This window comes from Felis catus, chromosome E3 (assembly GCF_018350175.1).
Source record: "Felis catus isolate Fca126 chromosome E3, F.catus_Fca126_mat1.0, whole genome shotgun sequence".
Taxonomy (NCBI): domain Eukaryota; kingdom Metazoa; phylum Chordata; class Mammalia; order Carnivora; family Felidae; genus Felis; species Felis catus.
Genome location: NC_058383.1, coordinates 19,845,659 through 19,872,068, shown reverse-complemented (window position 1 = coordinate 19,872,068; position 26,410 = coordinate 19,845,659). Strand labels below are relative to the sequence as shown.

General features: G+C 49.4%; 2 long non-coding RNA genes across 2 annotated transcripts; one reads left to right on the top strand and one right to left on the bottom strand.

Annotated features, from left to right (window-relative positions):
- Nucleotides 1-1,432: 1,432 nt before the first annotated feature.
- Nucleotides 1,433-21,959, bottom strand: LOC123382519. Its single transcript, XR_006590996.1, has 3 exons — nucleotides 17,264-21,959; nucleotides 12,073-12,191; nucleotides 1,433-3,750 (listed from the first exon to the last, which is right to left on the bottom strand). It is a non-coding gene; the product is annotated as an uncharacterized LOC123382519 (long non-coding RNA).
- A 1,767-nt stretch (nucleotides 21,960-23,726) lies between these two features.
- Nucleotides 23,727-25,636, top strand: LOC109495053. Its single transcript, XR_002150236.3, has 4 exons — nucleotides 23,727-23,856; nucleotides 23,982-24,118; nucleotides 24,209-24,254; nucleotides 25,079-25,636. It is a non-coding gene; the product is annotated as an uncharacterized LOC109495053 (long non-coding RNA).
- Nucleotides 25,637-26,410: the final 774 nt, after the last annotated feature.

The following is a 26,410-nucleotide window of genomic DNA, read 5'->3' as shown; positions in this document are numbered from 1 at the left end:
CCAGGACTGCTCTCTGGGCGCCTGCCTCCTCTCGGCCCTCCCACATCTCGTTTCCCTGTCCCTTCCAGTGTCTGCTCCTCTCTCCTCCCTCTGCAAACTGGCCTTCTGGCTTCTCTGCAGACAGAGACGGCCACCTCGGGGCCCTGAGGTTTGAAGTCCTTTCCCGAGCGCTCAGCAGGCTGCTGAGCATCTTTGAGGTCTCGTTTCCAAATTCTGATTGGCCCAGCTTACTGTCAGGCATGGATCCTGGGCCAATCGGATGGGAGGTGGCAGCGGTGGTGGGGTACAGACTGCAGCTGGGGCTTATGATCTCAAAGGAATGCAATTCCACACAGACAGTCCTACATCCCCACCAGAATGGCTTGAATTAATGTCCTGACAACACCGGTCGGTGGCAAGGCTGTGCAGCAAGGGGAGCTCTGCCCCTCCGCTGGTGGGAGTGGCAAGGGATGCGTCCACCCTGAGAAACTGCTTGGCATGTCTTTCAAAGCCAAACGAAGGTACCCCTGCCCCTTGACCAAGCAATTCCCCGGCTGAGGAGACGTCCAAGGTGAATGATTGCTTACGACCACCTGAAGCAATACCTGAAATGTTCACAGCAACCCCAGACCGCAAACAACCCAAACATCCATCAACAGTAAAGTCAGATGAATAAATTGTGGCATGTTCGTCATATTGCAAAGCACTGAGAGAAGAAACAACTACCGCCACGTGCAACGTAGACGGAGCTCGCCGGGCACGACATTTAGCGAAAGAAGCCGTACCCAAGAGGGTATACACTGTACGATCCCATTTACCAAAAAGTGGATCAGTGGTGATCAAGACTATACTATGGGTTATCTTGGGGGAGTATCAGCTGGGAGAGGGCACAAGGGAGCCTCCTGGGACATTACAAATGCTCCATATCTTCTTTCTCTGTGGTGGTTATGTAAAGAAATCATCAAGATGGGGGCGCCTGGGTGGCTCAGTCGGTTGAGCGTCGGACTTCGGCTCAGGTCATGATCTCGCAGTCTGTGAGTTCAAGCCCCGCGTTGGGCTCTGTGCTGACAGCTCAGAGCCTGGAGCCTGCTTCCGATTCTGTGTCTGCCTCTCTCTCTGGCCCTCCCCCGCTCACAGTCTCTTTCTCTCAAAAACAAATGTAAAAAAATAAAAGACTTCAAGACTGTAAAACATAAATAAATAAATAAATAAATAAACAAACGTTAAAAAATTAACATTAAAAAAAAGAAAGAAATCATCAAGCTGAACACTTAAGATTTGTGCCCTTTACTATATGTAAGTCATTCCTCAGTTAAAAAAAAGGGGGCACCTGGGTGGCTCAGTTGGTTAAATGTCTGACTTTGGCTCACGTCATGATCTCACCGCTCGTGAGTTCGAGCCCCACGTCGTCGGGCTCTGTGCTGACAGCTTGGAGCCTGAAGCCTGCTTCCGATTCTGTGTGTGTGTCTCTCTCTCTGCCCATCTCCTGCTCACACTCTCTCTCTCTCAAAAATAAATAAGCATTAAACATTTTTTAAAGAGAGAGAGAGAAGAGCATATTATGGCCATAATATGTATAACATAGAATCAACTACATAACCAAGCACACAGTCACCTTTGTCTGGAATAGATGGAGTAAACATACACATGTATGTGTGTTTATTTTACATATGACATATGTGTATATATGTATGTATATCATATATAGTATGTGCATTATATATGTATAATATATGCATTTGATTCATGCATATATTCATACATATATATGTATATATAAGAGAGAAGGGGGACAAATCTGAATTATATTTGGGGCTTGTATTCAGTCTAGGAAGGGCAGATCGGAGCAAGACCAGGCTGGAGGCAGGGAAGCCTGTGAAAAGGTCGATCTCTTTGTCCAAGCAGGAGATGGCCGTGGCTGGCCCCTGAGACGGATGTGGGGAAACAGACTTGAGGGCAGCCGACAGGACATGATGGCGGGTGCAATAATGAGGAGGTGAGGGAAGGAGCTGTATCGGGGTGACCCCGGTATTTCTGGCTTGGGTAACTGGGTAGCCGGCAACGCGACCCCCAGATGAGGGAGGCCACAGGAGGGGCTGCCGTGGAGGAGGCAGGAAGGACGGCGGACTTGGTCTCAGGCAGGTGAGGTGTGAGCCACCAGGGGCCCACCAAATGGAGCTGTCAGAAACCATGCGACCCACTGCACCGGACGGGGTCCCCTGGAAACAGACTGGGAGGCGGGGTTCGGTGAGGTGGATGGGGGTGCCCTGGGGAAGTGATGTGGGCGGCCCTGGCGGAGGGACGAGCTGGCCTGCGGTGTGGTTGCAAGGGAGGCGGCCACCTGTCCCGTGATGAGCTCTGGAGCCAGGTGGCTCCTCGGTGTTGTCCCGAATTGAGACAAAGGGACCGGGTCTCTGCACCTCCAGCTGGTCAATCACTGGCCGTGGCTGCTCCCGGGTCTCTGCACCCCCAGCTGGTCAATGACTGGCCGTGGCTGCTCTGGGAGGCGCATCTCCGTGGGTGAGGCCCAGGGCAGTGCCTCGTGAGCAGCTGTATGGCCCCAGCAGGGGAGGGCATCAGCCCGGATGAAGCCCCTGCCCCCCTCCCAGGGTGTATCCAGCTCTGACTCCAAGGAAGCCTGCAGACCGACCGTGAGCATCAGACACCCCTGCTCTCGCTCCCTCACCTGCTTCCCACAGGCACCCACACTCTGGCAAGCCCCTCGCGTCCCAGCTCTGCCCGCGGTGCCCACGGAGCGGCTCCTTCTGTTTTTTACAGAAAGAGCGGGATTTTCCTCTGATGCAAACACTCAAAGCAATTAAGGCCGCTTGTCACCACCATTGCTGTTCTGCGGCCAATCTCTGGAGCATCAGGGGCGATCCCATCGCCACCAAGGCCACAAAATCGCACTCAGGGGCTTGTAGGGTCAGGGGCCGTCTCCCAAGGGCTGGACAAGTTCACTCCTGAGAGGGTCTCTCATCCCCGCGTGCCCCGGTCCAAGCCACCAGCATCTGTCACCTGACGCACTGCAGTAGCCCCTCCGGCTTCCATGCTCCCACCCAGCCCTGGCCCCTCTACAGTGTCCTCTCAGCACAGCAGCCAGACTGACACGTTAAACCCTGTCCATTACAGTCCCCCTCTTCTCAAACTCCCACTTCAGCTTCCACCTCTCTGATAAAAAGTCCTTTCAACGGCCTTTCTGGGCTCCTTTCTACTCCCCTCCCACTTGCCTGTTGCACCCTGGCACATTTGCCTCCCCAGGCACACTCCTGCCTCAGGGCCTTTGCACTTGCTGCTTCCCCATCCTGGAATACTTTTTACACCTTCAGATCTCCACTCAAATATCAGCTTCTCAAGGAGGCCCTCCCTGACTGCTTTATTTTATTTTATTTTATTTTATTTTATTTTATTTTATTTTATTTTATTTTATTTTATTTAGATTTCATTTTTAAGGAATCTCTACACCCAACATGGAGATGGAACTCACTACCCTGAGATCAAGAGTCACACGCTCCACCGACTGAGCCAGCCAGGCACCACAGCGAACGCTCTATTTTAAACTCCAGCCCCTCGCCACCTGTCCCGTCCCTTAGCCCTGATTCACTTTCCCCTCTTCAGGAACTGACCTCTGAATGTATAACTTCCTCACTTATTTTACCCGTCGTTGTCTTTCCCGCGAACTCCACAGGGGCAGAGATTTGGGGTTTGTGTCCGGTGACTAGAATGCCACCTCGTGCTTATTAGCAGTGGAGTTCCACATGTGTCGATTACCTGATTTAAGAAACAAATAACAGGTCATGCTTAGCCCTGGTCTTAGCCTCAGCCTCAGGCTGCCACGATGAAATGCCATACACTGGGTGGCTTCAAAGCAGAAACGGGTTTCCTCGCCAATCGGGAGGCTGGGAGTCTGAGATCCAACAGCCATTGTGGGTGAGCTCTGGCGAGAGCCCTCTTCCCGGCCTACAGACGGCCACCTCCTTGCCGTGTGCCCCCGTGGCCTCTCCTCGGGGCCCGCTCACAGTGTTCCTCTTCTTATAAGGCCCCCAGTCCTATCAGATGGAGACCCCACACTTCTGACCTCAGTTTACACCTTCCAGAAGCCCTATCTCCAAATGCAGTCACACCGGGTTTGGGGCTTCAACAAACACATCTTAGGGGCGAGGGAGGGGGCGCAACTCAGACCACAGTCTCCTCATTTTACAGATGATTAAGACTGAGGCTCCAAGAAGCCACATGCCCGAGCCAAGGGCACCCAGCTCAGAAGTGGCGGAGGAAGCGTCCAAACCAGCATCGGCGTCCCTCTGCCCTGCTGCCTGCCATTCCCTGTGCTGGGAATGCTCTCCCCATGGCCAGCTCCTTCTCCAGCTCAACGGTCACCTGCCCGATAGGGCCCTCCCTATACATGGCAGCCATCTCCTGCTTCTCAGTTACCGTCACGTTGCTCCCTTCGTTTTCCTTCACGACCCGTGGAACGTTCTGGGATCACCTCCCGCCCACCTGTCCAGGTGTGGGCGGGATGCTGGAGAGCCAGGCAGGCAAGGGAGTCAGTGGAGACAACCTCAGGCTCGTGACAACAATGACCTCTCACAGGACGCTCACACGTGCAGAGAAAATCAATTTGCCAAATGACCAATTTACTGGGCAACGAATTCACTGAATCTTTGTTTCTACTTTTTTCGCCACTCGTGGCACAAAGCAGTTTGGGCAGCCTCTGGGGATTTTCCAAAGTCCTACTGTAGCCGCACTGCCCCAGCCCCGTGTGCCTCTGCCCTCGAAACAGCTGAGGACGCGATCCCGAGACCTCCTCTCATGGGGCTGCCGTGGCCACAGGCCTGGGGCAGGGCACTGGGAAGGACATCTGCCGGCCATCACTCAGACTGCGGACTCATCGTGGACTCGCTCCCCCAGCCAAAGTGCTACTGCCCTTCCAGGCTGGGGGGTCTGCAGGCCACGGGTACCAGAACCTGAACCTGAGCAAGGTAACTGAGGGATTCGCCTCACATGGGATGTTTAGGGGCTCAAAACGAACTCAAAAAGCACAATAAACTCTTGAGTGCTATACTTCCAAAAATCAAAACTAATGCAACAATTACACGAGGAACAGAATAAGCACATTTTCAATAAAGACAGTGCTGTGGCAAGCCATGCTAGAGCATCGGACAAAAGGAAAAGTCAATGATACTGAGATCGTCTTTATTTAAAATGTTTGAATTTTGTTCACCCTGGGTATTTTTTTTTTTTTCAGTAACTTTGATTTTTAAAAATATGTGTTGAAATATTATCTGTCAACATACGCTTCCGGGAACAAGAAGCAGGTGTTCTTTTTCCCTGTTCTTCCTACTTGGCACTCCTGAAAACCTGGCCATTATGTATAAAACAATCATGGAACTCTGAAAGGTGGAGAGAAGGAGGCAGAATGGCCAAGGACAGTGGGACCCAAGGCACGACCTGACAGTGAGTTAGTTCCCTGGATTTTCTTTTTGCCTCAGATACCCCATACTTGGGACTGAAGAAGCCAACAATCCAGAAATATCATCAGTCACAGACGAAAAGCCCCAACAAAGCTGGTTCTTTCCAGCCAAAGGAAGTGAAAGGGCAACCTACCAAGGCAGAAAATGTGTAGCCAATAACCGCTCCAGGGCAGCCAAGCACCACAGAAAGTGCTAGGCCTACCCCAAACCCCCCCCCCCTCCCATGCATGCCAGCAAGGCTTAGTGGGGAGCCTGGACAGCCACACTCACCATGCTGGAACAAGACAAGACACCCAACCTCTCCCAGGGTCCGATAGGGAACTCCATCCCCACAGGGGATCAGTATCAACAGAGACCATGCAGAGAACCTGAACTTCAATCAGGCAGTAATGAAGCACCTCTCATTGCCTCCAAGGCAGAAATTTCACTCACTGCTGTCCAACGATAATGATGACACTGTGCCCATGGCGTCAGGAAGGCCAAGTGGGGACCAAAAATAAGGCACTCCTACCTTTCCCATCCAGCCAGATATCCACAGGGGCTTAGTGAAGAGGAGGACTCCCAACCCTGCCCAGAAGTAGCAAGGAGCTTCCCTTCTGAGGGTCAACAGAGGTCAAATGGGCAACCTGGACTTCCAGCCCCCACTGGCAGGAATGAGGCTCGCACCCTCTCATCCCCTACCCCCTACTGGAGAAATGTCAGAGGAAGCCAGCTAAAACAGAAGGTTTACAGAAGATTCGGTCTCAGAAGATAATACAAAAATGTCCAAGTGTCAATCAAAAATCACTTGCCAGGGCAGCTATCTGGTTCAGTCACTGGAGCATGCAACTCTTGATGTCAGGGTTGTGAGTTCAAGCCCCACATTGGGTGTAGAGCTTACTTAATAATAAAAAAAAAAAAAAAAAATAGCTTATCATACCAAGTGCAAGAAAGATCTCAACTTGAATGAAAAAAAAAAAAAAAAAGACAGTCAGGGGTACCTGGGTGGTTCAGTTGGTTAAATGTCAACTCTTGGTTTCGACTCAGGTCATGTTCATGAGATTGAGCCCCACATCAGGCTCTGAACTGAGAGCATAGACCTGCTTGGGATTTCCTCTCTCTCTCTCTTTCTGTCCCTCACCTGCACTCTCTCTCTCTCAAAACAAATATATAAACATTTTTTAAAAAGACAATCAGTGGATACCAACATTGATATGACAGACATGTTATGATTATCTGGCAAAGATTTTGGGGCAGGAATCATCAAAATGCTTCCAAGTGGGGTGCCTGGCTGGCTCAGCCATTGGAGTGTGTGACTCTTGATCCCGGGGTTGTGAGTTCGAGCCTTGCATTGGGTGTAGAGATTACTAAAATAAAGTAAAATAAAATATTTTAAAAATAGGTAAAATAGGGGTGCTTGGGTGGCTCAGTCGGTTAAGCGTCTGACCTCGGCTCAGGTCACGATCTCATGGTTCAGGAGTTCGAGCCCCACATCGGGCTCTGTGCTGACAGCTCGGAGCCTGGAGCCTGCTTCAGATTCTGTGTCTTCCTCTCTTTCTCTCTCTGCCCCTCCCCTGCTCTCACTGTGTGTCTTACTCTCTCAAGAATAAACATTTTTTTAATTTTTAATGAATTAATTAATTAATTACATTAAATTAAACGGAGCCTCAAGAACCTCTGGGACTGTAACAAAAGATCTAACACTGGATTCCCCAAAGAAAAGGAGAAAGAGGGTGGCACTGAAAAGGACTTGGAGATATAAGTACAGAAAACTTAACAAATTTGCCAAAGGACATAAACCCACAGATGCAGAAAAGGTCAACAAACAGGATAAAACCAAAGAAATCCACATTTTGGGAAATGCACACCAAAATGTATCTTATTCAACTTCTGAAAACTAAACAAAAATTGGAAGTCAGTGAGAGAAACAATACTTTACCTATGGGGAAAAAAATTTGAAAGACCATGGATTTCCCATCAGAAGTCACAAAGGCTAGAAGAAAGTAGAACATTTTTCAAGGGCTGCTAAGAAAAGAATGGTCGACCCAAAATTCTATATTCAGCAAAAATATCCTTCAGGAATGAAGAAAAATTAACACATTCTCAGATAAAGGAAAACTGAAAGAATTTGTCACCAGCAGGCCTCCTTTAAAAGAACAACTAAAGGAGGTTCTCTAAACAGAAAGTATTAAAGAAGAAACCTTGAGACATCAAGGAAGAAGAAAGACCAACAAAGAGTAAATAAAAGAGATACAGGTAAATGCAGTATATTTTCATTTCCCTTTGAGTTTTCTAAATTATGTTTGATGGTTGATTCAAAAATTATAACACTATTTGATGTGTTTCTAAATGTACGTAGAAGAAATATTTAAAATTATATTGTAAAAGGGGTGGGTAAAAAGATGTAAAGAGAGGAAAGGCTTCTATACTTCACTTAAATTGATGAAATACTGACACGAGTAGACTTAAAAAGTATGTATATATAATATATATTCAGGAAAAACACTAAGAAAAAAGCATAGAACAATATATACTCAAAAACGCTATCAATAAGTCAGAGTGGAATTCTAAAAATTATTCAAGTAACCCACAGGAAGCCAAGAAAAAGAAAACAGAGAAATGAAAAACAGAACAAAAATAAAACAAACAAACAAAAAAGCAAACTTAAGCCCTAACACAGCAGTAATTACATTAACTATAAGTAGTCTAAATATATCAATTAAAAGACAGAGATCGGCAGAGCAGCCTAACTTCATGCTCTTTACAAGAAACTCCCTGCAAATGTAACAATATATGTACATTAAAAGTACAAGATTGGAGAGATATGTATCCTGAAAACCTAACCAAAGAAGCAAGATATGTTAATTTCAGACAAAGGAGGCTCCAGAGCAAAAATAATTACCAGAGACAGAAAGGAACACCATCTAAAGATAAAAGAGTCCATCTGTCAAGAAGACAAAGCAATCTTACATGTGTATGCATCAAACAACAGAACTACAAAACATGCGCAGCAAAAACGGATAGAACCAAAGGGAGAAATAGACAAATATACAATCACAGTTGGAGATATCAATACCCCCTCTGGTTGCACTGATAAAACAACTGGTCACAAAATCAGTAAAGATGTAGAAGAACTCAACAACACCAGCAACCAGCAGGATTTAGTTGACATTTATGAACACACCACTCAGTATCAGCATAATACATATTATTTTCAAGGGCTCACAGAATATATACCCAGATAGATCAAATCCTAGCACAGAAAACAAACCTCAATAAATTTAAAAGAGTTCAAATCACATAGACTGTGTTCTCTGACTGTAGTAAAATCAAACTAGAAATGAATAACAGGAAAAAAAAAACAGTAAAATGTCCAAACATTTGGAAACTAAAAACTACACTTTTTTAAAGTAGGATTCATGCCCATTGCAGAGCCCAACATGGGGCCCAAACTCATGGCCCCGAGATCACAACCCTAAGATCAAGACCTGAACTGAGATCAAGAGTTGGACACTTAACCGACTGAGCCACCCAGGCATCCCTGAACAATATACTTTATGAGTCAAAGGGGAAGTCTCAAAGGAAACTAAAAGTAAGTTGAAATGAATGAAAATGAAAATATAACAAAATTTGTGGACACATATAAGGAAATGTTGACAGAGAATTGATAGCTTACATAAGTACTTACATGAGAAAAGAATAAAACTCTCAAACAATAATCTAAGCTACCGTCTCAAGAACCTAGAAACAAAAACAAGCCTACAAGAAAGCAGAAAAAAGATAAAAACAAAAATCAGCAAAACTAAAAATAGAAAAACAGTAGAGAAAATCAATGAAACATACATCTGGTTCTTTGAAAAAAATCAATAAAATTGACAAATTTCTAGGAAGACTGACAAAAACAAAAAGAGAGAAGACGCAAATTGCCAATATCAGGAATGATGTAGAGATATTACTACAGACCCCGCAGGCACCTGAAGCACAAGAATAAAGGAACACTTCGAACAACACACACCATCTACACACACAAATTTGATAACTTAAATGAAATGAATAGTTCTTGAAAAGCATCAACTACCACAACTCACCCAATATGAAACAAGTAATTTGGATAGCCCTATAACTATTAAGAAAAGCGAATTTGGAATTTAAAAACTCCCAAAAGAAGTCTCCAGGCCCAGATGGTTTCACTGGAGAATTCTAGCAAACATGTAAAGGAAAAATAACAACTCTACACAATCTCTTCCAGAAAATAGAAGAGGGTGGCACGCTTCCAATTCATTTTATGAAGCCGGTATTTCAGGGACACCAGTACCAGATGAAGAGAGGACAACAAAAGGCAAACCACACATCAGTAGTGAAGATGTGACAGGAAAGGGAGATGAACGGATAAAGGGTATGCCAAGGGGCAAACTACCCCTGTGGGCACCGGGAGCTCAGTCCCACTGGGGTCCAGCTGAGAACCAAAAAGAACTGCTACTAGAGACAGAATTTGCCTACTGGAGGACAGGGAGCCTGAGGAACTCCCATCTCCCACTGGCTGGAAGTAGCCCCCCAGGGGTGTTAGCTCCCCTGTATATCTGAGTAGTATGTGCACAGAGCCAAATGACCTCTGGAGGTTTGGATGACTTTTACACTGATGGAAATGTTCTGTATCTGTACAGTCCAATATGGTACCCATGGCCACATGTGGCTACTCAGCACTTGAAGAATGGCTGCTGTGACTGAGGAACTGAATTTTTACTGTATTTAATTTTAATGATCTTAAAATCGCATGGTCGGATGTGATCATGGCTGCCACATTGCACAGTGCATCTTTGGAGAAAGCAAAGCAGAGACCTCACAGTGCATTTACAAAACAGGGTGCTAGAAGGAGCCGGGAGCTGTCCACCGTAGCAGTGCTGAATGTACCTGCCAAAGAGGGGGAACAATCAACAGAACTTGGTATCAGATTAGGTGGGGAGGGTGAGTGGTTTCAAGTAGGGTGTGCTAGAGAAGGCCATAGCTTCTACGGGTCATGTGTTCAGGGACTGATTTCACCAGTGCCACAGGGCACAATTTGGACCCTTATGTCTGCTGTCAGGAAGGGTCCAGAGGAGCACCAAACAGTCCCCTCACTGCTCCTCCAAGACTAAGCCTCCTTTGCAAACGGTAAAGCAGCCGATTCTGCAGGAGGCAGTTTAAGGTGAGAAATATTAGTGTGTTTGGGGTTTCTCGTGTATTTCATGGTGCTCTAAAAGGGAACATAATCACAGCAGCATTTCTGTCAGAAAAGCAAAACAAGGTCCCCACCTGAAGAAAGTGATTCCGGACTGAGCAGTACTCTCGCAGTGCCTACATGCTGACATATTATAATGTTTTCTTGATAGTTAGACATACTCTGTTGTTACTCAATCGGACTCCTCTGAAACGGCTGCCAATAGCCCAATTAAATAGTTAGCTAAATATATTACTGACACACTGCTGTGTATTTGGCCCTAATGAGGTTTGTAGGAAATGCATTTGCCAGACCACAAGGGCTCCAAGGGTGGAAACTGCTGGTGGCTTGGTTCTCTGTGGCCACAGCCATTGGTCCCAGGCCAGCCATCCCTGAGGAAGAGCCTCTTGTAAACTAAGATGCCTGAGCTAGAGCAAAGAGTTAGAGGCCTGACTCAGTTTCCCCAAGGAGAATAATCAGTCTTGGGGTCTGCAGCAGCTGCCACAACAAAATACCAGAAGCTGGGTGGCTTTAACACAGAAATACATTTGTTAATAGTTCTGGGGGCTAGAAGCCCAACGTCAGTGTTTCGGAAATCGGGGCCACTGGTGAGAGACGTCACCCTGGCTTGAAGGGAGTCAACCACCTTCTTGCTGCGCCTTGCATACCTACCCAGGGCTAGTCTTGTACAGATGCAACCTTATAAACAGAGGTGAATAAAATCATCTTTGCTCTTTTGCTTATTCCAGGTTAGTGGCATCTCTGAACCACCAAATGGAATAAGCAAAAGAACAAAAAAGATTTTGGTCACCTCTGTTTAGAAGGGTAGGTATGTAGTCAGACATCCCATGCTCATACCGCTAAAGTCTACTGAGCACCTACTATATCCCAGACACTGAGCTGTGTGCTGCAGGTCTTGTGGTGAACAAAAGGCGCCTCCTGCCTCAGAGTCTAGAATGTCCGAGAGGAAGTGCAGGACACCATGGGAACACATCAGAGCATCCCTAGTCATGACTTGGATTTAAGCTCAGCAACAGTAAATGATTATGAGTCATTTTTCCGGGTGAAGGAAGTACGGATGGCAGTGGAGGGGTGTTCCCAGCAGCAGTGGGGACAACATCTAGACAAAGACCTTGAGGTAAGAGGCCATGACACATTGGAAGAAGAGGAAGGTCAACACGTCTGGAGCAAACTCCTTCATGCCCAGCCCACAGCAACACCAGGGCATCACAGACACCCACCCTCTTAGGTCAGATGCCAGGTAAGAGGCAGCACTTTGACCTGGCCACATCTTCAGTGGCACCCCACAACTCCAGGATGTAGCCCCATGTTAGGAAGTTCCTCTAAAGGACAGTGAACAAAAACGGGCCTGGGAATCAGAAAGACCAGGATTTGTGTCCAGTTTCTGCCTCTTCTGGAAGCATTGATTCTGGGAAGGTTGCTCACCTCTCTGAGCTTCAGCCTCCCGTTCCACAAACATTGGCTGGCTGCCTCCTGGCTGGCAGATGTCATGCTGGGTGCCTGTGATATGGTGGTAAACACAACAGACACGGGCCACTTCCAGTCTGGCAAGGGAGACAGACAATCAACAAATAGGTAATGATCACATGTGATCGGAACAGCGATGGAAGCACACAGGGTGTCAGGATGGAGGGAATGGGAAAGGGGGATCCATTTACATAGGGAGTCAGGGAAGACTTCTTGGTGGAGGTGACATCTGAGCCGAGACCAGAAGATGAATAATAGTGCCCAACCCCCAGGGGGGTTTCTGAGAACTACATGAAATACTATCCATAAATAATGTCCATAAAGTGCACTGCCTAGTGCATAGGTAGAGCTCAAAATATGCTGGCTTTATCATCCGCCACTAAAATCTAAGCTCCTTTATAGTGAGGAACAAGTCTGTGTTTGCCAGGATTGCACCTGGCACATGCAAAGAGTCGAATGAACTCACGAGTTTCATCTTTCCTTAGGTTATTGCATCACCTCTCCTTCATTTTTGAAGGACAATTTGAGTATTCTACCTACAGTCAACAATAATGCACTCATTACGAGGCTAGATCTCATGTTAAGCGTTCTTATCACCATAAAATAAAATAAAAAGCATTTCCTGAGTTCATTCATAATAATAATTGTAATAAGAGTCGCAGTGAGAGTAATATTTGGTAGTAGTATTAGCCAGAGGAGTAGTAATATTAGCAGCAGTAGTAACAGAAGAAAGAGTATTAGCAATTCATGCTATGGGCGACCCTCTCGGCGACGGCACTATGTTGCGGTGGAAAGAATAAGATTTCAAGTCAGGCAGAGCCACACTTGAATTCTGGTCCAGCTACATGGCTGCTGTGAAGCAGCTGAATCTCCCTTCTCTAGGCCTCAGTCTTCTCATCTATATGTTGGGGATAACAGTGTGTGTCTCACAGGGCTGCTGTAGGGATAGGGGAGGTATATGTATGGTGACTGGGACAGAGCGGGCCCACCATAGATGGTGGCTGTCGAGACGACAAGCGTGCTGCCCAGGTAACCAAGCTCCAGGCATCTGACACTCAACCGGCTTTTTGGGGGACAGACCGGGAAGCAACATGGACGTGTGTGGGTGAGGGCTTGCGGCTTCCAAGGGCTTATGCTCACCACGTAGCCATTGCTCATTTGGGCTGAGGTGCCGCAGTTCACTCATCAGTCCCAGACTGCTCTGGTCTGGGAAGTAGAGATCCCTTGGAAAATTACTGCACTGAACTAAAACTAGGTAAGAGTTCTCGACTGAAATTCCAGAAATGGTTTTGACATAATTAACTGTCAAAAAATTCATATCTATCGATCAACAAGAAAAAGTAAAATAACCCAATTGCAAAATGGACCAAGGCAAAGTACAGGAAGGCCGATAGACTTACATATGAGAGAAAGCCCAGCAAAGTATCATGGGACTAGAATTTAGAACAATGAGTGGCACTCGGGTGGCTCAGTAGGTTAAGTGGCCAACTCTTGGTTTCAGCTCAGGTCATGACCTCGCTGTTTGTGAGTTCGAGCCCCGCTGTCAGTGCAGAGCCTGCTTGGGCTTCTCTCTCTCCCCTCTGTCTGCCCCTCCCCCACTCAGTCTCTCTATCTCCCTCTCAAAATAACTAAACTTTAAAACTAAATTAAATGAATAAATAAAACAATGATAAACCCTCTATAAAATGGGCAAAACAAAACAACAAAAAAAATGTAGACCGAAGGCATCCAGCCTTGGTAACGGTGTGGAGAAATGGGGACGTACAAGTAGTGCTGCTGGAAATGAAAGCTGGTAGGTTTAGGCAGGGCAATTCGACAGTGCCTACCGCAATTTAAAAAGGGTATGTTAGGGGCGCCTGGGTGGCACAGTCGGTTAAGCGTCCGACTTCAGCCAGGTGACGATCTCGCGGTCCGTGAGTTCGAGCCCCGCGTCAGGCTCTGGGCTGATGGCTCGGAGCCTGGAGCCTGTTTCCGATTCTGTGTCTCCCTCTCTCTCTGCCCCTCCCCCGTTCATGCTCTGTCTCTCTCTGTCCCAAAAATAAATAAAAACGCTGGAAAAAAAAAAAGGGGGTATGTTATGTTAGCCACTGCTAAGTGAGTATCTTGGAGAATTACTCACATACAGGCCCAAGAAGGCATAAGTGGGTGTGGTCACTGCAAGCATTATTTGTCATAGTGAAAATGTGGAAATAATATAAATGTCTATAGACACAGAAATGACTAAACTAATACAACCATATTATGGAGTATTATGAGATAAATAAAAGGAATGAGCTAGATCTAGATGAATGACCATAGGCAGAAGAAGCCCAAGACACCTTAAGTGAAATAAGAGTGGCATAGAATAATAAGCACAGTATAATCCCATCTGTATTGGAATCCATGGAAGGAAACAACGTATAGTATTCCCATAGGAATGTGTGCGCGCGTGCGCATGTGAATACATAGGAAATGGTTGACAGAAAACACATTTAACTGATAAGAGTTGTTGCATCTGGAGAGAAAGGAGGACGGATGAAGGGGGATTTCGAGTGGAACTTTAGTATTAGCTACACTTGAATTTTTTCAAGAATGTATCCATGTGCAAGGAGACATCCGCAGCCTACAAAACAAATTGACAAAGTATACCATCCAAATCGTATTGAGCACTCCCGTGAATTGGTAGGAAGAAGACAAAATTGAGGAAAAAAAAAGAAAAAAAGCAGCAGCAGAAGTGAACGGGACTTTTCCAGAAAAGGAAATTCAAGCAACCCATAAACATATCAAAGATGCTCGATCTCATTTATAATCATAAAATGCAAATTAAAGCCACAAGGAGATACCAATTCCCACCAGACACGGGCAAAAACTTCCAAGTAAAACATTAGCAAACGCCAGCAAGAATATGCAATCCCAGCAATTCTCACGCACTGCTGGTGGGGCAAAAATTGGTCCAGCCACTTTTGAAACCAGGTTGGACTTCGCCCTCAAGTTTTAGGTAAGAAAATCCCATGACCCAACAGCCTGACCCCCAGGCACATACCTAGGTAAACCTGTAAACAAGTCTGCCAGGGGACAGAACTAAGAATGTTCATGATCCCCCCAAACTGAAACCAGTCCGTGTGTGCATCACCGACAGAATGGGTAAATCATCTGTAGTCCATTCACACAGCAGTACGCCAGACGACAGGGGCGCCTGGGTGGCTCAGTCGGTTAAGCGGCCGACTTCAGCGTGGGTCATGATCTTGCGGTCCGTGAGTTCGAGCCCCGCATCGGGCTCTGGGCTGATGGCTCAGAGCCTGGAGCCTGCTTCCGGTTCTGTGTCTCCCTCTCTCTCTGTCCCTCCCCCATTCATGCTGTCTCTCTCTGTCTCAAAAATAAATAAACGTTAAAAAAAAAAATTTAAAAAAAAAAGAATACAACAGTAGCACAAAATTCAGGATGGTGGGTAATTTTTGGAAGGGGAATTTTGTCATCGAGGAAGCGCATCTAGGAGGTTCCACTAGAAATGTTCTATTTCTCAACCTGGCTGTTTATTTCATTGTTATTTTTTAAACCCTATGTGTCTTTACACACTAGTTTAAAAGGTTTTTTTTTTAATAAAATTTTTGTAACATTTATTTATTAATGAGAGACAGAGAGACACAGAGCACGAGCAGAAGAGGGGGAGACCCAGAACCGGAAGCAGGCTCCGGGCTCTGAGCTGTCAGCACAGAGCCCGACCTCGGGCTCGAACTCAAACCGCGAGATCATGACCCGAGCCGAAGTCGGATGCCCAACCGACTGAGTCACCCAGGCGCCCCTACACGTTAGTTGAATCTGCATAATTGCAAATAAGAAAAAGTTATGAAAGAAAGGAGAAGAGAGTATCCTTGGTCCAATTGTACCATGTGTTTCCCTCCACGCAGGAGAGGCCATGGGCTTTTCTGACTCACCTCTGGATTCCCTCTAGAAAAGACCTCCAGGTTGGCTGAACACGCCAAGAGTCAGCATGGCAGTGGCAGCAGGGACAACACAGGACAATCTGCACTCTCAGGTCCTTTTCTCTGCTCGAACCTTGCTGTTGTGGGTCTAGAGGGAAGAAGGAAGCCCATTCTCTTCCCCAGTCGTAGCTCTAGAAAGGCCTTCAGACACAGCTGACCCAACCTCTTTGAGGTAGAGACCTGAGAGAGGATGTCACCATATCAGCACAGCTGGTCAGTCGAGACCAATGGGTCTCAACCTTCCTGCCCGCCCCCATCACAACCCACATGGCCAATGGCCTCCACATGAGTGCCTTGGACTCTAGGACACAAAGAGCCCATGATCAGAAGCACGGACATGACAGAGCCTGATTTATGGGCAATCCCGCAGCAAAACTTACAAGTCAGGAGTGGGGCGAGAGTGCGTGTCTGCTGAGACTCCAGCCTTATTCACGGAACCTGGCACAGCCCAACACACAGAGGTGGAGCTCAGTTGCGTTAACTATTTGTTGCATTAACTTTTATTGCATCTGATTTATTTCTTTTGTTTTACTTTTTTTATGTTTTATTTTATTTTTGAGACAGAGAGAGACAGAGCATGAGCAGGGGAGGGGCAGAGAGCAAAGGAGACACAGAATCGGAGGCAGGCTCCAGGCTACGAGCTGTCAGCACAGAGCCTAAAGCGGGACTCGAACCCACAGACCACAAGATCGTGACCTGAGCCGAGGTCGGACGCTCAACCGACTGAGCCACCCAGGTGCCCCACATTTAAATGTTTTCTAAACAAAGCGGGTAAATTTATTGTGAAGTTTCAAAAACAGCACTGTAAAAATATTTGTTTTTAAAAATTTTTTTGATGTTGTATTTATTTTTGAGAGAGACTGAGTGTGAGTGGGGGAGGGGCAGAGAGCGAAGGAGACACAGAATCGGAGGCAGGCTCCAGGCTCAGAGCTGTCAGCACAGAGCCCGACGCGGGGCTCGAACTCACGAACCGTGAGATCACCACCTGACCTGAAGCTGGACGCTTAACCGGCTGAGCCACCCAGGTGCCCTGTGTCTGATTTATTTCAACTGGCGTCTCTGAACCTTTGAACTGAAGGAAGAGAAAAGGAAATGTTTCAGCCCAGAGGCGGGCGTGGAAAGCTTTCCAGAGTTGCAAAAAGGGCTGAGGTCGTGTAGGAAAGGGCCAAGTGCAGGAAGCTGCTCACCTTTACAAAGCCATCCCTCTGTGTCATTTCTACTCTGCCCTCTGCAGCAGCCGGGACCTCATCTGTCAGCCTCCTGGCTTCCTTGGAAGGGGACTCAGGTGTCCAAAATGGCCACTCCAACCCTGAATCTACTTGGCATCCAAGTTCAACTGCCAGCACCAACTGGGAGTTTCCCCGAGTCTGAGTTCACATTCCAGGGGAGAATCTGATTGGCCAAGCCCATACAAACCACACAGTGATAGGTGGTGGGCCAGCCTATAGATTGGCAGTCCCCGGGTCACATGACTACGGTTGGTCCAATCGGCCATGACAGGGAAGATAAGGGGTGGAGTCATCCACTATAAGAGATGACAGCTGAAGGTGGCAAGGGCTGTGTGGAGCAAAGCCTTCTACAGAGAGGGAGTGGATGGCAGGTGACAGTTAATATCTCTAGTCCTGGGGTTCCTAAGGACTGAAATGTCCCTCAGGGAACCTGCCTCTGGAGTCTGAGCGAGAGAATCAGGGATGTGGTGGCTTCAAATACATATCTCTAGCCGGAAGCAGGAACATGACAAGAACCGGGAGTGAACCCCTAGTGTCAGACAGCAGTGGGATCCTGGGTCAGCCACCTACTAGCTGTGTGACCTTGGGAAAGTTACTAAGCGTCTCTGAGCCTTCATTTCCTCAGCTGCATAGTGTAATTAATAACAGAACCTACTTTGTAGGGTTGCGAGGGTTAAAGTTGATGGGGCACGAAGTAAAGTGTTAGCACGGTTCCCAGAACAAAGGAAATGCTCAGTAATTGTCAGTGCGTTCTTTTGCACAGAGCACCTCATCAACAGACACCTGGCCACATCATTTGAACACCTGGATGCAGGTGTGCCTGAAGTCATTTACCTTGAACTTTTGGGAGAAATAAACAAACTCCCTTTTGTTTGTCCAAGACCGTGCTAACTGGTTCTATGTCACCTGCAGCCAAAAAGTGTCCTGAAAAAAACACCATAAAAAAGTTCCCCTCCCTCACTGGCTTTCAGATCAGCTTCCGTGCAGGGAAAGGAAGCAGTGGACACACAGCCAGTTAGGGGGGATTGCATGTACCCCACAGTCGGCTTTGTCTGTGCTTCCAATCATAGGCTGGATATGTTCACAGCAAGACGCTCATGTGGATGCCATTGGCCGTGTGGGTCGGGCCAGGGGAGGCTGAGAGCCATTGGTCTACACTGAACAGCTGTGTTGATCTGGTGACGCTCTCTCTCAGTAATGAGATGACACATGGAGATCCATCAACCCTAACCTGCCTTTTTGCAGCCAGGCCACAGCCCAACTCCTAAGGATGTGTCCAAAGTACTGGGGTCTCCTCACATCCCATACACACACGGACACACACTCTCTGAGATCCCTGGGCATTTCCGATGGTGCTTCTCAAGGGTCAGAGAGCGGACTTTCAGTTTGGCCATATGGACTCCCCCACACGAGGAGCATTTCATCCCTCCAACAGGCTCATTGCATTTTTCACTTAATTATCCATTCTTTTTCCAAATGCTCACCTCCTCTGAGCCAGGCTTTGTGCCTGGGGGCACAGAACGCATGGCCACCCTCCTGGATTTTGAGCGTTTGCAGCCCAGCAGCGCAATCAGCCATGGAACTAAGCGTACGATGTGGTAGGTGTCAGAGGAGAAGAACGGAAACAGTTCTGCATTTCCAGAACCCGCGGTCTCAAAAGTACAGCCTCACTCCTGGGCACGTGATAAAGGATGTGGAGACTCTGAGAGACAGAGCATGGCCAGTGATGAGAGTGGTGACAGACAAGATCCTGGCAAGAAACAGGGATGTGGTCAATGTGAGAGTCAATAGGAATTTGCAGAAGTAGTCTGTCTCTCGGCCTCCTGGTTATGTGGCAGGATTGCATGTCCTTTTACACTGGCCGTGGCCACAGGACTTGTATTAGCCATGACGTTCGAGCAGAGGTGGTGGATGTGGCTACTGAGTGGGCAATGGGGGATGCCACAGATAGTGGATGTTCTGTCCTCCAGGTCCCTGGGTGAAGAGGGGCTTGTGAGGGGCAGAAAGCATGAGAGAGAACGAAACCTTTATGATTACAGGCCACTGAGACTGACATGTGGGGGGATGTTTGTTACCGCAGCATGACACAGGCTGCCCTGACTGATACAGTCAGAGAGGGGGACAATGGCAGGGACAACACTGAGCAGGGGTGAGAACAAAAAGCGGTTGGAATTCACAGAACACGCCCCTCTCCTTTTCAGCGCCCCCAACCCCAGGTCCCCAGGTCTGGTCCCACAGAGTTGCCGTCTGAGCCACGGCCACAGTCCAGGCCCCTGACGCAAAGGAAGACCTACAGAAAAAGACAGCAGCTGTCTTCATCTTCATTCTGGCCATTTCACTTGATTTCCCTGCAAGGGGCCTGGGGAGCCCTCTCCCTTTCTCTTTATTACATTCTAAGGATTCCTCATTCCCTCTGCGAAGTCTGCATTTGTCCCGAACTCTATCAGCCCCACTGAGCAGCCTAAACCAGAAGCGGTTGGAAAGAGAATCTTCAGAGAAGAATGTCAAAGCCAGGTGCCTGGGGGCACAGGAGGGGCCCCTGAGAAGGGAGCCCCCCGGGGATGGTGCAGCTTCTCCACACCAGCAGGCTGTGCAGGGGCCCCAGGCTTCCTGTGCTGGCAATTCCGCCTCCTGGGATCCACAGGGACTATATTTCCGCAAATATAAGATGCCATCGATTGAAGGGTGCATCTTTATGTACTGCTAAGAAAGAAAAAATGCTGCCAATTAAAGCCAGACGTGGTGCTTTATTATCACTTAGAATTTTTATTTTATACCAATTGAAAGGGCTCGTGTAGACTTATTTAGGCATAGATTTTTATCCTATATCACTATTGTGCACATAGAAAATGGAAAATACCAGCAAAATAAATTGGTCAAGTTATCCCCAAACATCTTCACATTCAGAGTTCAGCTCTTGTGAATCTCTTTTCAACTCAGACTCATTGATGTTTGTGTTTTTCACACAATATCGTCTTCCAGGACATCAAGAGTGTAGGTGATGTGACATTTCTTGAAAGAGTGTGCCACCTTGTCCCAGAGATTTTATTTCAAGTAGACAGTCACTCTTCAAGTTTGGATGCTGGCACTTCTTTTTAAAGTCTTGCAAAAAGGCATCAGGCAACCTGTGTGACTGCCACCAGCCCAACAAGGACTGTGAGACGCCGCTGATTATGAGACGAAACCTGATTCAGGAAGGTTAAAATGTGCATGGAGAGAGGGACTGTGTGTCATTGAATCAATGGAATCCACACCTGCCCTTACTAATTCTGCTTCTAGAGTAACAGGTAAGAGTCTTCGGTCAGTAAGATGTGGGTTCAAATCCCAGCCACCCCCCCCCCCCCTTCTAGCTTTGTGATGTATTAATCAAGCTTGGCTAGGATCTGCCACAGTTACAAACAACCCCCGTGTCTCAGCTGCTTAACAACCACAAAAGTTTGTTTAAGGCAAATCTACTCAAGGTCAAGGCAACAGGGTTGGGCAGCTGTCCCCCTCATGCTAACTGCTTAGAACTGTCCAGCCACCTCACAAAGCCTCGTCCCTCACCACCTGGGTGGGTGGACAGGCAGAGAGAGACAGACTCTGTAATTACAAGGGGGTGTCCCAGCTTCAGCCCGAAACAGGCACCCATCACTTCCACCCCACATTCCATTGGCCAGAACTAGTCCTATGGCCAGGCCCACCTGCAAGGGGCTGGGAAATGTACTTTTTTGTGTACCCAGGAAGGAGAAAAAAAAAGCAAAATATTCATGCCAATGGTAAAGTCGACCACAGAGACACGAGGCAATTTGTGAAACCTCTCGGAGCCTTTGTTTCTTACCAAAAGGAGGGTTGCAAATGTGCATATTTTTTAAAGTTTATTTATTTATTTTGAAAGAGAGAGCACAAGGCTTGGAGGGGCAGAGGGAGAGGGAGGGAGAGAGTCTTAAGCTTAGCATGGAGCCCAATGCAGGGCTCGAAGCAGAGCTTGATCGCATGACCCAGGGATCACAACCTGAGCCGAAATCAAGAGTCGGACACTTAACGGACTGAGCCACCCAGGCGCACCGAATGTGTCTCTTTCTTTGGCTGTTATGAAGGATGCCACATGGGACACGCTTTGCATCGTGCCTGGCACACAAAAGCATTCAGTGAATGCTGGCTGTGGCCCCCTAAAGGCACAGAGAACACCCTTCCCACCTGGAAACAACCATTCCTGCCCCCACTTCACTCCCCGAGGCATCTCCTCTCTCAGATGGAAGAGTCACAGAACCCCATCTCCTTCTCATGATTTTCAGACCCCTCTCCATTCAGGTCTTCCCCCCAGAAGAGACCTTCATAAGGACTCATCACCCCTCTGTGTCTCTGCTATCTGACCCAGGCACCTCCGAACACTTGCTGTGTGACTCTTGCCAAGTGCACAGCCCTCTCTGGGGCCTCAGCTGCCTCATCCACCCACCCCTCCCCCTAGCCCACGGGTGCCAGGTACACAGGTTGGAGAGGGGGGTTGGGGGGGGCGCTTTGTATGTTGCCAGAGCTCTTGTTTTCCAAGACAAGGTGAAAAATCCCCATTTTTGTGTAAAATACACCAGCTTTGTAATGGTGACAACTGTTTCTCAGGAAGAAAATTAACTCTATGCACGCCAAACAAAACTTGGGGCGGGGTGGGGGGCGGGGCTTGCTTTGTCAAGCTTCCACGCTCTGTCTACAGGCTGGGTCTGTGAGAAGCCAGAGGTAGGACATTTTCCCCTTGAATAGACGTCCCTGGGCCCCAGCACTTTACTGTTTCCCCTCTCAGGAGAGGAGCTCTCGCACCCAGGAAGCAGTCTCTCCCACCCAGGAAGCAGTCTCTCCCACCCAGGAAGCAGTCTCTCCCAGAAGGGCCACTGGACAGCCGGACGGGCTGATCCTGGAGAAATGGGGGTTGATCAAGCGGTAGGATCTGCTGGTAACTGTGTCAGCTGGTTTGATCACAACCAAGTCCTCATAGCGGACACATCAGTGACTAAACCCACGTCAGCGCCTAGGCTGGGCACACTCAGAAGAATCAAATCCAGGCCTTGCCCTGGGGAAGCTTCTACACACAGGAGAGGACAGACAAGAAAAACAGGCCACTGCAATAGCAGATCCGGGGGTGCAAGGAGGGGATGTGGCCTGCCTGGAGAGTGTGGCCAGGGAAGGCTGCCCCGGGAAGGGGCATCTGCCCAGGAGGTAGTGTTTTCTAGGCAGAGGGGACTGTGTGTGCAAAGGCCTACGGGCAAGCATGCGCTTGGCTCCTTGAGGGGAGGGCAGTGCTGCAGACAGGCTGGACTCCCAGGAACCAGGGAACAGGAGGAGGGGAGGCGGGTGAAGGCGGAGGGCCCTGAGGTCCCCACTCCCCCACCTCATCCCCAGTTCCCCTGGCACAGACCCTGGCACTGGTTGGCATCAGTCAAATAGTCTCCTCGGCAGGTCTCCACTCGGCTGCTCATTCTAATCACCTACAGAGTCTGCAGAAGCTACAGTGTCTGGGCTCCACCAGAATTTCTAGAGAAGCACCGGAATCGGCATTGCTTTCAAAGCTCCCCTATGGGAGTCTAACACGTGGCAGGAGTGAACAACAGAGCAGCATGCTGCTCCCGGCACTGGGCGCTCCCTAGGCGCCAGGCTTTGTGCAAGATTCTTCTGTGGGTGGTCACTACATCCTGGCAGCGGCCCGAGAGTGAGGCTGGCCCGGTGTCCTCAACTGCCCAGATGCCGGAGCGGGAGGCAGACGAGTTAACTTGCCCAGAGACTTATGGCTGGCAGTGGACTCGGAAGTTAGTCCCACTCCAGAATGCAGAAGCAAGGAGGAGAGGGAGGGAGGGAAGAATGTGGACAGATGGATGGATAGGTGGATAGAAAGCAGGAAAAGGAACGGAACGATGATGGATGGATGGATGGATGGATGGATGGATGGATGGACCGAAAAAATGGATGGGTGGTGGGTGGGCGGGTAGAAGGAGGGAAGGAGGAAGGGAAGACGGGAAGACGAGAATCAAGGCGGGAGGGAGGGGAGGAATAGTAGTGTGGGGAGCGGTTGAAGGGATGAAAAGAGAAAGCACGAATTAATGAATTACGGGAGAGATGAACGCGGACAAAAGGGCGGCGAGCCGCTGCCCTGGGCGAGCTCCGGTCCCAGGGGACCAGGCCGCGGGAGCCGAGGGTCGGGAGAGACGGGTCTCAGGCCGGCGCCCTCCGGCCCCTGCAGGCCAGAGCCGCGCCCGGGTCGCCGCGCCGCCGCCGGCTCGTGCCTCCCGCCACCTTGCCCGGACGTGCTCGGCATTCGCGACCGGGAGCGGGCGCCGGGCATCCGCGGGGCCTTGCTGCACCCTAGCGGCGGCGCGCGGCACTGCCGCACGGGCCCGCGCGCTGCCCCCCGCCCCCCGCCGCCCCGCCCCGCCCCGCCCCGCGCGTTCCCTAGCAACCGGCCCCGGGGGCCGCGGCCCGCGCTCCCGCCGAGGTGCGCCGACCGCAAACTTTAGCATCTCCCGGTCTGGCATCCGCTGGAGGCAAGAGAGAGAGAAGCGTCTCCCGTGGCTTCTCCTGCAAAGGTTTTCTCTTCTCGCCTCCGTGAAAAAGGATAACGAGATGGGGGTGGGAGCAGGAAACGGTTTAAGTTAATTTAAACTGTCTGCCGCAGGCAACAATCCAGAGAAGGTTTTTCCCTGTTTTTCAGAGGCACGTCTGAAGCACTGAGGGAAGCTCTTTGCTGCAGCCCAGCGGCCACTGGTAGATCTTGGAAAGTGGAGGCTGGAGGCGCCGCTTAGAGAGGGTCCCATGGAGGAGCAGCACCCAGGCCTGGCGGTGGCCGAGGTCCGGGAGTTGCAGGGGGGGAGGGGGGGCTGGGTCCGGGGCCCTTGAAGGGGCGTGGCTAATACTGACCGAGGGCTTTCTCTTTGCCAGGCACCTTTCGTACCTGGAGCTTGTTTTATCGGCCAGAAGCCTTGAGGTTGGTGATATTCGTCCCGCTTGGCAGATAGGAAACTGAGGCCCAGAGGAGTTAAGGGCACAGAGCCAGGAAGTGTCAGAGCCCAGGTTTTAAGTCATGAAGGACCATCCAGAGAGCTCACTATCTAAAGGGCTCTGCCATGCTGCTGACAGGAGATGCTGTGACCGTTCCCACCCTACAGATAAAGACACTGAGGCCTCCAGAGGGTTATCCAGGGCACTTGTCTATAGTCGGCTGCCCAGACCCTCATCCCACCCCCACACCTGCAATTCTCCCTTGAACCCTGGGAGCTGACCTCAGATAGCTGCAGAGCTGGTGGGGGAGTTTTGGGAATCAGCCTCTGAAGAGGCCCCAGGGGGCAGTCACTGACAGCGTTCTTGATGACCCAGGCTGTGTGCAAGGTTCAGGGGGCCTCAGAGGCTGAGCCCACCCGACCCCTCCCCACCTGTCTCCTCTCTCCCTCCTTGGTGCCCAGAGGCATGACATTAACACGTGGGGCTTCATTTCACCCCACAACTCGTTCCTGCATTCAGTCAGTATTTACTGAGTGTCTGCTGAGGCCAAGCACTGCGCTTGCTGGACAGCGAGGGGACAGTGGTGGACAGGGTGCTTAGTGGTGGAGGCAGGTGACAAGTCAACCGAGGAACGCACACAAGCTGATTTTGGACCCGAATAAGTGCTGGGGAATAAATGACATGAGGTGATACACTAAAGAGGGCTGGCGTCGGGGGACCCTGTTGTCACCGCTCTTATCTGAACCCTTTGCCACTGCACCTGTTGCACTCTGACATGTGTGTAACGTCTGCACCTGTCCCCCCGACCAGGTGTGACAGCTCTGGTACCTGCTAAAGCAGCTCAGAGATGGCTGAAGAGTCTCCCGCAAAGCATTGACACTGGTTTCAGGAACGGAGGTCACAGTGATGGTCAAGGTGCCCTGAGCCCTTATTCTGTTCAATTGTATGCCTCGTCTCCATCAATCCGTGCAACAGCCTTTCAGATAGATACCGTTACTGACCCATTTGACAGATGTGGAAACTGAGGTCACGCCTCTATCAAAGGAGAGCCGGGATTTGAACAAAGTGCCCTGATTTCAGCACCACGCTTCTAACCACGGCCGGCACCCTACAGTCTGACACCCAGCTGGCCTGAGACTCCGTGGGAAGTGCTTTAGGGAAGAGGTGGATGTGTCACTGCCCTCTCTGAGCCTTCATTCTCTGAGGCCCGCAAAACAGGGGTGAAGCACGAAGCTCACCTCAGCTGGGTTGTTCATTTGGGGGATATGAGATAATCCAAGTGACCTGTCCAGCAAGAAGCCTGGAATCCAGAAAGGGATTTTTTAACTCAAGGATGAATGAATAAATAAAGGAGCTTTAGAGATGTTAGTTTTCCTCATCGTTCCCCAATTCTGTAATGATAATAATAGTTTTAAAAACCCCAATAACTCCTGCCAGGGCCACTTCTCTGCCCAAATTCCCGCATGCCACAGGTGGCCGAGTTGGTGATGTACTCGCAGCCTGTCTCGAGGGCAGATCTCCCTGGGCAGCACAAGCCCCGGTTTGTGGCTGACACGTAAGGCAAGAGACCCCCATCAAATCTTCCTGCACAGGGTACTCAGCGAATCAGACAGACCCACGTCCAAACCCCCGTCTGTACCTGCTTGCTGTGTGATCTTGGGCAGATATCTTCACCTCTCTGACGTGTGAATTCTTCACTTGTTCTAAAAACACCTGCCACATAGAGTTGTCCTAAGGCTGTCATCCGGGTCTCCTTTCCCCACGACGTGGTAAGGGTGGGCAAAAGGGACAAGTCCAGAGGGTGTCACCGGAGCTTTCTGAGCTCTAAGTCCTCCGTTATTCTCTGCCTCAGGCTCCCTCGTCGTGTGGCCTCACCCCTCCCCACCGCCAACCCACCGGCAATCCCTGTCCACTTTAAGTCGAGTATAATCCTGAGCCCCGCTCTTCTGTCTGCCCTCACTGCCCCCTCCCTGGTCCCAGCTACTGTTGTCACCCACTGGACAACAAGAACAGCCTCCAAACTGCTCTCCCTGCCCTGCGCCTCCCCGCTGTACCCACTCCCCAGAGAGCAGCCAGAGAGGCGGGCGGACTTCCAAATTGGGCCATTGCCCAGTTCAGACCCCTTGGTGGCTTCTCAATGAA